Source organism: Eurosta solidaginis, chromosome 1 (genome assembly GCF_040869045.1).
Source record: "Eurosta solidaginis isolate ZX-2024a chromosome 1, ASM4086904v1, whole genome shotgun sequence".
Classification (NCBI taxonomy): domain Eukaryota; kingdom Metazoa; phylum Arthropoda; class Insecta; order Diptera; family Tephritidae; genus Eurosta; species Eurosta solidaginis.
Genome location: NC_090319.1, coordinates 106620055 through 106633408, shown reverse-complemented (window position 1 = coordinate 106633408; position 13354 = coordinate 106620055). Strand labels below are relative to the sequence as shown.

The 13354-nt window shown below is 41.6% G+C and overlaps 1 pseudogene; it reads left to right on the top strand.

Moving 5' to 3' along the window:
* Window positions 1-2728: 2728 nt before the first annotated feature.
* On the top strand, window positions 2729-9582 carry LOC137237485 (uncharacterized; annotated as a pseudogene).
* Window positions 9583-13354: the final 3772 nt, after the last annotated feature.

The window sequence follows — 13354 nt, the reverse complement described above, 5'->3', positions numbered from 1 at the left end:
TTGTCGCGCTATGCTGCCGTGGTGGTGCGATGGTAGCGTGCTCCGCCTACCACACCGAAGATCCTGGGTTCACGAGCCAGGCACAACAGAGGCCGTTCGGAGTCGGCATAAAACAAGTAGGCCCCGTCCCGCCAATTTGTAAGAAAAATTATAAGGAGCACGACGCAAATTGGCCTAAAATCTCTGCTCAGGTCATCGCGCCTTACATTTATTTATTTATGCTGCCGAGCACTACCAGAGAAACACCTTAAAACATTAGGGAGTGACTATTCGGCCAAGGATACCGCCCTCGAAATCATAAGCAGTCCAAGTGGATATTATTGCGTAACTTATAGGTGAAAATAGTATAATCCTACATAATCACCCTTATCGCGAAATTCACGCGGAAAAGTGTTCGCCTTCACTTCTTTTGTTCGGGTGAACTTTTTCCGCCTATCGGCAATTTCGGGCGAACAAAAGTTCACTTCAAAACAGCTGATGCTCTATTGTGAATTAGCAGTGAACAAATAATTTACTTACAATTGTGTAAATTTTGTAACAAAGTATGTATATATTTCCTTAAAATACAACAAAAAAAGAAATAAAAAATTTATAAATTAATGTTTAGTATTGCAATTAGGTTGGTATTGATTGCCCGCGAGGAGAATATAAATGCGAAAGCGATGCGGAACAATAAAGGGACGGTTCTAACCATTTGGAGCTAATTGATTCACTGTAAGCTAAAAATTACTATTGTCAGCACTTTTGAATAACAAGTTAATTTTTATTCAATTAGCTTTCGCCAATATTACAGGCTAAACAAGCCGGCATTCTAATATTGGCTAGATATTCTTACCAACTCCTTGCCACCATTGAAGCAAAAATTTGGAGTTCCACCAATTGTAAAGTTGAGTACATATATTCGATTCGAGGGAAAAGGCGTTGGAAAGGACGAAATGGGTATTAGTCAATCTTGTTCCAGTGAGGTGTTCAACATTTTGGAACCGTCGCTTTGTCCACAATGGATAACTTGGCCGACTGATACGTTGTCATAAAAAATAGAATTTTCATACTTAGGAATACAGGAATTACACTTTTTTCCGCTCAGCTTCCGATTGTGCATTATTTATTGATGTATTTCTAATAATAAAAGTACATATAATCATAAGAGTATCAAATTTCAAAACTAAAAATTACTTAACATTTTTTTTCCTCTCGTTCGCCTGTAAAATATAAGTGAACAAATTTGGGCTTCCCCGCTGTTCATTTCGCCCGTACAAAGAGTTGCCGATAAGGTGAAATCTTTTTCGAACACGAAAAATTTTTTCGCAATTCTCTGCGATAGGGTGAACAAAAACTGTGAATATTTTCGGGTGACAACAAAACTCGCTATAAGGGTGAATAAATTTTACAAAGACCCTGAATAATTTTTTTTTAATGTAGACCAAAATTTGCAGATGTTTGTGCTCGAAACATTGATTTCAGTAGTCTTCGTTAAACCAAAACGATATTTTAGAATGAAAGTCGACCGATTTTAAGTTGAAAGATGTTAACTGCTGTTTTCCGGCCTTATGATATAAGAGTACATTATGGATGATCGCGTAGCTTCAGTTTTCAGACTACGTTAGGGCAGTAGCACAGCCGGTATTTGTTCGACTGTCTTGGGAAGCTTTTGCTTCACCACTTTGCGTGTTCTTGCGAAGGACGAAGCCTCAGCTGGTAAATATATGTGCCTACGTATTCACATATGTAACAGGAGCCGTGAAGCGTAGGTTATATTTAAACTTGATTCGTAGGCTATAAACAATGTGATTCACTCCATTGGGCTAGTTGGGGATATGGTCGCCAGCTTTAAGAAGTGTCAAGCCAATAGACTTGGGTATTGAATGATGAAGCGTGAAAATCAAAATTAACATTTCAGACGATATTTTAAAGTTTCGCAAATAAATAACAGATGTTTGAGTATAAGGCCAAGTGATTTTTCAAACCCTTCTCATACGTACATATGTATATCTTCAACTTCATTATGAGGTGGGAATCATTTCAAAGGAGTGTTTAAACCCCTGGAACCTACTAACGGATCTTGCATCACTGATTTCGCCAATCGGAATATAGAATTTTTGAAAAAATCGGAACTTTTTTCGGGTAACTTGCTTTTTAACATATATGTAATACTCCTATATTGCTACAAAAAGCTAAGTACATTCCCAAGCATCAGAGTGCCGATATATTGCTGTTTAAACGTTTTTGTTTTCGTGTTCAATAATCGAATGTACCTAAATTTAAAATTTTTCTTGTCACACTTATGCTGCTACAATCACAAAAATTTTATAGGCTGTCTTGTTTTGATTTCGAATTCAAAACACATTGCAAGCATTTTCTATTAGCAATATAGGAGTATTACATATATGCTTTTTATCAAGTTAAGGACAATTTGAAAACTTGCTCGACTTGCGTCATTTTATTTGAATTCATTGTTTCTTATTAATTTTTTGAAAAAATTATGCAAAGTGAGCATTTACATTTTTTATATAACGTTTCTTTTAGTGCTTTGTTTTCATAACTTGGTGAATTGGGTGTGATTTGTGATGCAAAATCCGTGTTAAGCTGGCATTGAAAGCGAGTGTTTTTTTTTTAAATCACTTTTGAATGGGTGGAAAGAGATAAATTTCACAATTAGTTTCTTATAACTGGCAATGATGTGCATCCGTTGATACCACTTTCGACTATATCCGTATCCATATTCGACATGAACAGTAAATGGCCTAGACAGTCTTAAATGAGTAGAAAATATAGCAACGCGCCGAACGCCGCCGCGCCGATATTTTTGACATTCGGCGGGGGCGTGCGAAACACGACGAAAATCGGCAGCGGCAGCGGCGTTCATCGGCGACGTATATCTCTATATGCTATCCCATGATCCCGTCATCTCGGGATTTGGATATGCATTATTTTGCAACAATTTAACTTGAAAAAGGAGAGCCAATACTGCTTGTGAAACTGGGAAACTACAAAATAATGAATAAACAAAAATATTTTTAAAATATTTGTTATTTAAAAATAAAATTATTGCTTTAAGTTCGGTTTTTCAGTGCGAGTTTAAACTGCAGTCAAAGTTGACTAGAGTTTAACCCTGCCACTTCCGCCGCTTAAGTTGAGATGAGCAGCAAAATTTTATGTTATCGAACATAGTGGCAAGGTTAAACTTTATTCAAATTTGACTGGAATTTAAACTCGCACTGAAAAACTGGGGCTTAGCAACAAAACAAAATAATACAGGTACACAAATTTGTACATATTAAATAATCATTGAAAGATGGTTGTATGTAAATTTCAAAGTTTTGCTATCCGTAAATCAAACGCCATTGAAGATATCTTGTTTAAATGTGGCATGGGAGCTATCCTTGCTGTAATAAATACGTACACTTTGTGAAAATCAACAAAAAACGCCTACTTAAAAAATAATCACTACATTTTTATTTTTTTGATTGAGTTCAAGGCCGGGTTTTCTTAAATAAAATACTTCGATATGTATTTTATTTTGGTTTTTATCATATACTAGCAGACCCGGCAGACGTTGTTCTGCCCTAAATTTGGTATATCTGCATACATTTTAATAAGCTTTTTCCGTCCAAATCTGCCCTCGCCCCTCTACACTTTTTCCTAATCTTTGTATTCACTCCTCCCTCCGTATTTTTCGCTTCATCTATCTCCATCTTCGTCTCATTCTATCTCTTTCTCAGTCTCCTTCTCTCTTTTCTCTTCTCGCAAGTTTTTCTCATTCTTCTTCATATCTTATTGCCAGCCCCAGAGGGTGGTATGTATTTTGTTCCAGTCCCATTCCGAGTCTCAGTCCCACTCCGAGTCTCAGTCTCAGTCCTAATCCCAGTCCCAGTCCGTCTCTGGTCTACTTCCCGGAAAAAAGCATCGTAAATACTAATATAGGCAAATTTATATACCAAATTTCAGGCAAATCGAATAGGACGTATGTAAATAGGTATGTGGGTATTATTAATTCATGACTTTATTTCGGATTCGCATGCATATTTATCAGTTTTGCCAGATTAAAAATAAATAAATGTAAGGCGCGATAACCTCCGAAGAGATCTAAGGCCGAGCTTCTCTTCCAATTTGCGTCGTGCTCCTCTTGATTTTTCCCTACAAATTGGCCGGACGGGACCTACATGTTTTATGCCGACTCCGAACGGCATCTGCAAGGCAGATGAGTTTTCACTGAGAGCTTTTCATGGCAGAAATACAATCGGAGCGCTTGCCAGACACTGCCGAGGGGCGACCCCGCTTAGAAAAATTTTCTTCTAATTGAAAAATCTTATTTCTAAAATTTTGATGTTGCTTTGCCCGAGAGTTGAACCCAGGGCATACGGTGTGATAGGCGGAGAACGCTACCATCACACCACGGTGGCCGCCAGATTGATGCGACTAAATCGAATATCACAATAAAAATTACTTAAAAGCTCTCAGCAACAGCTTTCATTTGATATCCAAAATACACACACATTCTAGGGGTATCCGGTTCCATGTCTTGGCCTATATCTCGAGACCCTAGTCACCAATAGGTATGAAAACTACCCTGTACTAAAGCACTCATCCCCAGCTTTCTAGGGGTGCACATTCATTGGGGTGCCCGGGCCCACGTTTTGGCCTATATCTCGAGACCCTAGTCACCAATAGGTATAAAACTACCCTGTACTAAAGCACTCATCAGCAGCTTTCATTTGATATCCATATTGTATAAACACATTCTAGGGGTACCCGGGTCCACGCTTTGGCCTATATCTCGAGACCCTAGTCACCAATAGATATGAAAACTACCCTGTACTAAAGCACTCATCAGCAGCTTTCATTTGATATCCATATTGTATAAACACATTCTAGGGGTGCCCGGGTCCACGTTTTGGCCTATGTCTCGAGACCCTAGTCACCAATAGGTATGAAAACTACCCTGTACTAAAGCACTCATCAGCAGCTTTCATTTGATATCCATATTGTATAAACACATCCTAGGGGTACCCGGGTCCACGTTTTGGCCTATATCTCGAGACCCTAGTCACCCAGGGGTATGAAAATTACCCTCTACTAAAGCACTCATCAACAGCTTTTATTTGATATCCATATTCTACAAACACACCCTAGGGGTACCAGGGTCCACGTTTTGGCCTATATCTCGAGACCCTAGTCACCCAGGGGTATGAAAATTACCCTCTACTAAAGCACTCATCAACAGCTTTCATATGATATCCATATTCTATAAACACACTCTAGGGGTACCCGGGTCCACGTTTTGGCCTATATCTCGAGGAAATATGCTGTTTTGAGTATTTTCCCGGCAAGTATTAGAATTTTTCTCACCTTTTAAACCTTCCCTAGACCTCCACGAATAATTCAAGACCAAGATAAGATAAATCCGTTCAGCCGTTCTCGAGTTTTAGCGAGATTAACGAACAGCAATTCATTTTTATATATATAGATATATTATTTCTAATTGCTGTTTCTATGTGCAGGTCCCTTTTTCCCTTTTATTTGGAATCCAAATCTATAAATAAAGTTTTGGTTGTGAAGATGTAGATATTTTATTACAATAAGTTGTTAAAAATAAACGATTGTGAGCACACAAATAAATCTATTTGTACTATGGCACTATTGTGAATATTTGATTAGAACTAACACTGCATTACCGGCAGTTGCTACCATTTTTAATTGATTGATAGAACAACTGATTTCGGTTGATATTTGATAAGAGACTTTTATATTTGTTGCGCAAGATACGCACGGGTCCGGCTCGTTTTTCTATAATTCGACTTCAGTCTGAAGGCATCCTCAGGAATCTTAAGGTGCGCTTCATATTGAAAAATAAAACCAAATAAAATACACATCCAAATGTTTTATATAATAAAACCCGTCCTTGAGCTCAATCTAAAAAATTTTAGTTATTCTAGATACTAACGGCCAAACACGAGACAATAAAATTAAAAAATAACCGGTTTCGAAATTTCGAAAAATGCAATACTTCAATATCAATTATAGATTAAATGATGAAACTTGATATGTGTGTCCACTTAATGACGTATGGCACCGCCCACATTTAGAAGAATAGAATTTAAAAGTTTTACAATACGTAAATCAAAAGCCATTGAACATATCATGAATATGTGTAGGGTTGCTATTATATAAACACCTAGGGAAAATTTTTTATTTTTTTTTTCTAGGGAAAATTTAAAAAATTCTTTGGCGAGCACGCCCACTTAAAAAAAGTGCAGTGTTATGGTAACAAGAAGTTCAACACCTTTGCGGTATACAACTAAATTATACCAACATTTTACCTCAATAGTGATGTGATGTGGCAAAGTAAAAAATTTAAAAATATTCGAAATGGGGCGTGACCCAGCCCTTTTTAGGTGGTCTCTATTTAATCCCGGACGTACGTTTTTCCTTCCGTCAGTCCGTTAAATAATGTGTGAATGCGTAAAAAAGTTCTGGCAGTGGGGAAACTAACTTTATAACACGAAATATAAATTTAGCAAAATTTTTGAAAATGGACGTGGCACCGTCTACATTTAGGAGGAGAAAATTTAAAAGTTTTGCAAGCCGTACATCAGAAACCGTTAGAGTTAGTGTCACTTTGTAATTTTGCAGAAATACGGTTATTGGTATTTAGATCTGAGAAAAATTCGTTAATGACCACGCCTTTTTTTAAAAGAAGTTGCTCATCAATTTCATTAGCAATATATTAATGACACGTAACTACATTACCATTACCATTGGCGGTCACCATGGTGTGGTGATAGCGTGCTCCGCCAACCTCACCGAAGGTTATGGGTTCAAGCTTCAGCTGCCGCTCGAAGAAGCACGATGCAAATTGGAAGAGCAGCTCAGCCTTTTATTAGTTATATTAGTATATATGTATTAGTGCAAAGTACGAAAAAAAAGAATGTAAATAGCCCTGGTCCGCTTCTTTTAATTAAGCTTTTTATAAAACTTTTAATTTCAAAGTCCAAAATAAGCGACAAAATGTAACTTGATTTAGTAAGAACATTGTTTCCATCACAGTAACTGTTTTAAAGCTTCTGACGGAAGACGATATTTGCATTTGGTGAATTAGTCTCAGGAGGAATGTAGACGATTATGATTTCAAGATTGAAATCGCCTGACCGGACAGTTATGCCTTGACATTCTAAGGTTTTGCTCCTGCTACGGGTGTTAGGTTAGGTTGAGCTGGCCGGTCAATAAAGACCTCACATAGTCTGACTGTGTCCATAGTGTTACCAGAATTTGTTTGACGACCAAACGGAAGAACTCTATTCAGGTGCCAGGATATATGTTATAGAATAACTCCGTCCTCTAGGTAAATACTAACAGTTTTCTACGAACCGGCTTAATTGCTGCCTCAAGATCTGGCACAGAACGTGCTCAACCTTTTTTTCTGCACTTTCCGTTACTGACGAGGGCCAACTTGTAAGCATGTGACGCCAGAAGGCAGTGTCCAGTCAGTATGATCATCGTGAGCCCTAAGTCTTCTCTCTACAGAGATATGAGCCACTTTGTGAGTCTAATATCGTAGACTTTGCACATGATCTTAGAAATTTTGCAGCACCTCGCTGTTTTCCACGCTTTTCCTGCTTAATGGATCATATGCAACTCCTGTCTCCTTTGCCAACTCAGCGGCCTTTTCGTAACCTTCTATCCCTTTGTGACCGGGAACCCAGTAAAGATGTATGGTCCGGCCTGAGTGAAGTTTTTTCAATGCTTCTTTGCATCCCAGAACACTTCTTGATGAAGTACTGTGTGAGATTATTGCCTTAATCACAGTCTATCAATATATAAATTGACGCGAATGCCGCTTAAGCACGCCTCCTCCAGAATTTCTGCTGCTTTCTTCACTGCTATAATTTCCGCTTGGAAAACGCTGCAGTAATCTGGATGGAGCCGTGTGTAGAAGTCCAGGGTGGAGCCGTCATCCGTTTAGCGGTGAGGTAATGTGAGAAGGCGACAACCTGGCTAGGCCACTCTGACATAATCGGTTTAAGGGCTAGCCGGGAAGATTTCATCGGCAGCGTCTGTACACCTCGAGGTGCGACTGGAAGCGGGCATCTGTCTTGGAGCAAGCGACTCGCTATATAAACGTGCAAGTAATATTTTCACCCCCGCTGAGCGGGTTGTGCGCTGGGCCTGGGACCAGCGACGTAAAACCATACTCCAATGAAATATAAGAACAAGCCTCAGATAAATACACTCTCTATTGATGACGACCATGGCAAACGTTTGAAGGACAATGAATTGAGGGCATGCACCTGGAACGTCCGCTCCCTGAATGGGATTGGTGCAGATGCCCGGCTGGTTGATGTCCTCGTCAAAGCAAAATCTGACATCACCGCCATCCAAGAAATGCGTTGGACGAAGCAAGGAAGAAAGAAGATCAAAAATTGTGACATCTATTGGAGTGGCCATAAGAATAAGTGCAGTTTCGGCGTCGGATTAGTTGTGGGAGAGAGACTTTGTCGCCAAGTTCTGGAGTTCAAACCTGTGGACGAGCGTCTTGCCGCTATCCGAATAAAAGCAAAATTTTTGAATATATCATTCATCTGCGCCCATGCGCCGATAGAGGAGAAAGACGATGAGGTGAAAGACACTTTTTATGAACAATTAGAACGCACATACGAGCGCCGTCATGATATAAAAGTCGTGTTTGGCGACTTTAACGCCAGGGTGGGCGAAGGTATTTTTGGCCTTACAGTCGGAAAGTTCAGCCTACACAATGAAACTTCTCCTAACGGACTGATGCTGATTGACTTTGCCGGTGCTCGAAACATGGTCATATCCAGCACGAGGTTCATGCATAAAAAGATACACCAAGCTATATGGCTGTCTCCTGAACGAAATACTAGCAATCAGATCGAACGCGTTGTGATAGACGGACGGCATGCATCCAGTGTTTTAGATGTGCGCACGATCTGAGGACCTAACATCGACTCGCACCATTATCTCGTTGCAGCTAAAATACGCACCCGCCTCAGCGCGGCTAAAACCAAAGAACAAAAAACACAAGGAAAGCTAGACGTTGAAAAGCTTCAATCACAACAGACTGCCAATGATTTCGCAACTCGACTCTAACACCTGCTCTCTGAGAGCACAACTCATCCTGAAGGAATACAGGAGCAGTGGGAGCATATCTCCAAAGCACTTCGTACTGCCGCCGAGGAAAAAATTGGTTACTGGTGGCCACGAAAAAACAACTGGTACGATGAAGAATGCCGCGTTGCAACCGAAAGAAAAGACGCTGCCTACAGGGCTACGTTAAAAGCAAGCGCAACAAGAGGAGTATGTGAACGCTATCGTGAGTTGAAAAGGGAAGCGAGACGCCTTTTCAGGAAGAAAAAAGCAGAAGCAGAAGAAGAAAGGCGTGAGTGCGAGGAGCTTGAGCTGCTGGCCACCAGGAATAACGCCCGAAAATTTTACCAAAAAATACGGCGAGAGACGGAAGGTTTTAAGACCGGGGCAAACTCCTGTAGGAACGAAAACGGCGACCTTGTAACTGATGTCCAGAGAGTGCTTAGATTATGGAGAGAACACTTCTCTGCTCTCCAAAATGGAGGCAGCGATTCACCACGCAGAGATGACGAACCCGATCCCGGCCGATTATGACGAAGTTAGAATAGCAATAACCAGATTGAAAAACAACAAGGCCGTGGGCGCTGATGGATTGCCTGCGGAGCTATTCAAGTACGGCGGCGAGGAGTTGGTAAGGCACATGCAGCAGCTTCTTAGCAAAATATGGGCGGACGAGTGCATGTCCGACGATTGGAATCTAAGGGTTCTTTGCCCATTCCACAAGAAAGGGGATACTGCAAAATGCACCAACTATCGTGGAATACTTACTTACTTAATTTGCGCTTAAAGTCGCTCCTTCGCTCCTCCAATCGGCGCCAATTGGTCACACCAAGGGAGTTTAAATCGTTTTCCACCTGGTCCTTCCAACGGAGTGGGGGCCGCCCTCTACCTCTGCTTCCATAGGCGTGTTCCGATAGAAACACTTTATTGGCCGCAGCATCATCTTTCATTCGCATAACATGGCCTAGCCAGCGCAGCCGCTGCGTTTTAATTCGCTGGAATATGTTGATGTCTGCGTATAGCCCGTACACCTCATCATTAAATCTTCTTCGGAACTCGCCATCGCCAACGCGTAGAGGTCCATAAATCTTTCGAAGAACTTTTCTCTCGAACACTCCTAAAGCCGCTTCATCTGCTGTTGTCATGGTCCATGCTTCTGCCCCATATAGCAGGACGGATACGATAAGTGACTTGTAGAGTATGATGTTCGTTCGCCGAGAGAGGACTTTACTTTTCATTTGCCTACCTAGTCCAAAGTAGCATGTATTAGCAAGATTAATTCTTCGCTGGATTTCAGTGCTGATGTTGTTGCTAGTGTTGATGCTGGTTCCCAAATAAACGAAGTCTTTTACTATTTCCAATTTATGGCTGCCAACAGTAGCGTGGTTGCCAAGGCGCGTATGCGCTGACTCTTTGCTCGATGACAGCAGGTACTTCGTTTTGTCCTCATTCACCATCAAACCCATCTTTAACGCTTCGGCTGATTCCACGATACCAGTCCATCGAGCAAAGAGTCAGCGCATACGCGCCTTGGCAACCACGCTACTGTTGGCAGCCATAACTTGGATATAGTAAAAGACTTCGTTTATTTGGGAACCAGCATCAACATTAGCAACAACATCAGCACTGAAATCCAGCGAAGAATCAATCTTGCCAATAAATGCTACTTGGGACTAGGTAGGAAATTGAAAAGTAAAGTCCTCTCTCGGCGAACGAAAATCATATTCTACAAGTCACTTATCGTACCCGTCCTGCTATATGGGGCAGAAGCATGGACCATGACAACACCAGATGAAGCGGCTTTGGGAGTGTTCGAGAGAAAAGTTCTTCGAAAGATTTATGGACCTCTACGCGTTAGCGATCGCGAGTACCGAAGAAGATTTAATGATGAGCTGTACGAGCTATACGCAGACATCAACATAGTCCAGCGAATTAAAACGCAGTGGCTGCGCTGGCCAGGCCATGTTATGCGAATGAAAGATGATGCTCCGGCCAAGAGTGTTTCTATCGGAACACGCCTATGGAAGCAGAGGTAGAGGGCGGCCCCCACTCCGTTGGAAGGACCAGGTGGAAAACGATTTAAACTCCCTTGGTGTGACCAATTGGCGCCGGTTGGCGGAACGAAGGAGCGACTGGCGCGCCTTGTTGGACGGCCATAACCGTTTAGACGGTTAAGCGCCAATTAAGTAAGTAAGTAATCTGGCAGCATGTCGGATCTACTTATTTCTGGGTCGACACAGTAAACAGCAGACCCAACCCCTTCCATTAATTTGGAACCATCCGTATACACGTGTATAGCATGTTCTGCCATTTATGCACCAACCCTCCGGCTCAATTGTGGCGCAAATATTTCTTTCGAAGCTCAGGCACGGGACCATATATTCAGTTTGCCCGATATTAGATGGCGTTATACTGCTGTGGCCATAAGGCCTGCACTCAAGCTGCCCCGAGGCTTTAAGCCTTGTTGTCGTTGCTAACGCGATGTTTTTGGCCGTTAGGTCTGCAGGCGGCATGTGTAGAATGTCATGCAATGCTGCTGTCGGGGTAGTTTTTAAGGCTCCCGGTATGCTCATCATTGATACTCTGCATACTCTCACAAGTTTTTTGTATACGTACTTTTTTGTGTGGCTGTTCACCAAACAAGAACCTTATAATGCAGTATGGGTTTGACAATTGCCGTAAATACCCAATGAGAGGGTTTGGGTGATAGGCCCCACGTGCATCCTAGCATCCTCTTGAATGCATAGAGTGCCGCGGAGGCTTTCTTCGCTCTCTTCCACATGGAGTTTCCACGACAACTTACTATCTAGTATAACTCCTAGATACTTTGTGCTATATGAAATATGAAATTAGGGACCTTATACTTCCTAGTAAATAATACTAGATCGGGTTTTTCCGCGTTGGCGGTTAGCCAGATGCCCAGGCATGTACATCCCGAAGTAAAGTCCATCAGAGAGCTGAGTGTTGGCAGGCATCTGTCGCTTATGATGACAGTAACGTCATCTGCATATGCCGTCAGTTTGACTGGTCCTCCGCGAACCGCCTAAGTAATTAATTTATAACCAGCTTCCACTGCATTGGTGATAAAACCCCACCCTGTGGCGTTCCTCTGTTTACAGATTTCGTTGCTTCGCACAGACCCCTTTGCGATGTGATCATTCTGCAGCTTAACATGAAACCGATCAAATTTGCTAAAGCTGGATGAACTTCAATCGAGTTGAGACTGTCCATGATTCTCTCTTGGAAACATTGTTGAAAGCTCCGGCAATGTCCAGAAAAACACCTATGGCGTATTCCTGGTGTTCCAAGGCCTTTTCTATATTCATAACAACCCTATGCAATACAGTATCGACTGAATTGCCTTTGGTGTAAGCATGTTATGCTGAAGAGAATAATTCCTCGCTCATTTTTGATATTAAATACACATCTATTAATCTCTCTAGGGTTTTGAGTAGAAAAGATGTCAAACTAATAGCCCTGTAGTGTTTCGGGTGCAGATGACTGGCTTTTCCCGCTTTCGGTATGGACTACTCGATCCGTTCTCCAAGATTGCGGGACGTGGTTCAGTTTTATGCAACCCTCAAAGATTATTCTTAGCCATTCTATAATCGCTCCACCAGCCATCTGCAGCATAGCAGGGAATATCCCATCGGGGCCTGGCGATTTGAACATAGCAAACGTTTTTATTACCCATTCAATTTTGGTCTTTGTCACCAATCCTGCTACCTATCGCTCCGTATTAGACGTGGTTACATAACTCTTCCGCATCGTCTCCTGATGGGAAGTGAAGTGTGTGTTAACTAGCGCCTCGATGGACTCTTCACTACTGTGTGACCATTCCCCGTCTTCCTTTTTTATCAGTCCCTGGACTGCATCTCCTTTAGATAGCACTTTCCTCAGTCTCGCAGTTTCGCTGGAGCATTCTATGTCGGCACAAAAATTCTTCCATGAAAGCCGCTTTGACCTGTTGATTTCACGCTTATAGATCCTCAACAGATCTCTGTATTCGTCCCAACATTCCTCGCTTTCCGCAACTTTTGCCAGCTTAAAAATCTTTTTTACCTGCCCTCTAAAAAGACTTAGCTCTTTACGCCACCATGGTGGCTTTGCTTTACCCTTGAATCTTCTCAGAGAACAAGCTCTGTTGTACGCAGTTGTCAGCGCTTTTGATAAGAAGTTGTTGCACTCCTCCAACTCCTCTACGGTGGCAACATCTTTAGGCTCCCCAGTCTTCCTGATACACCTTTCT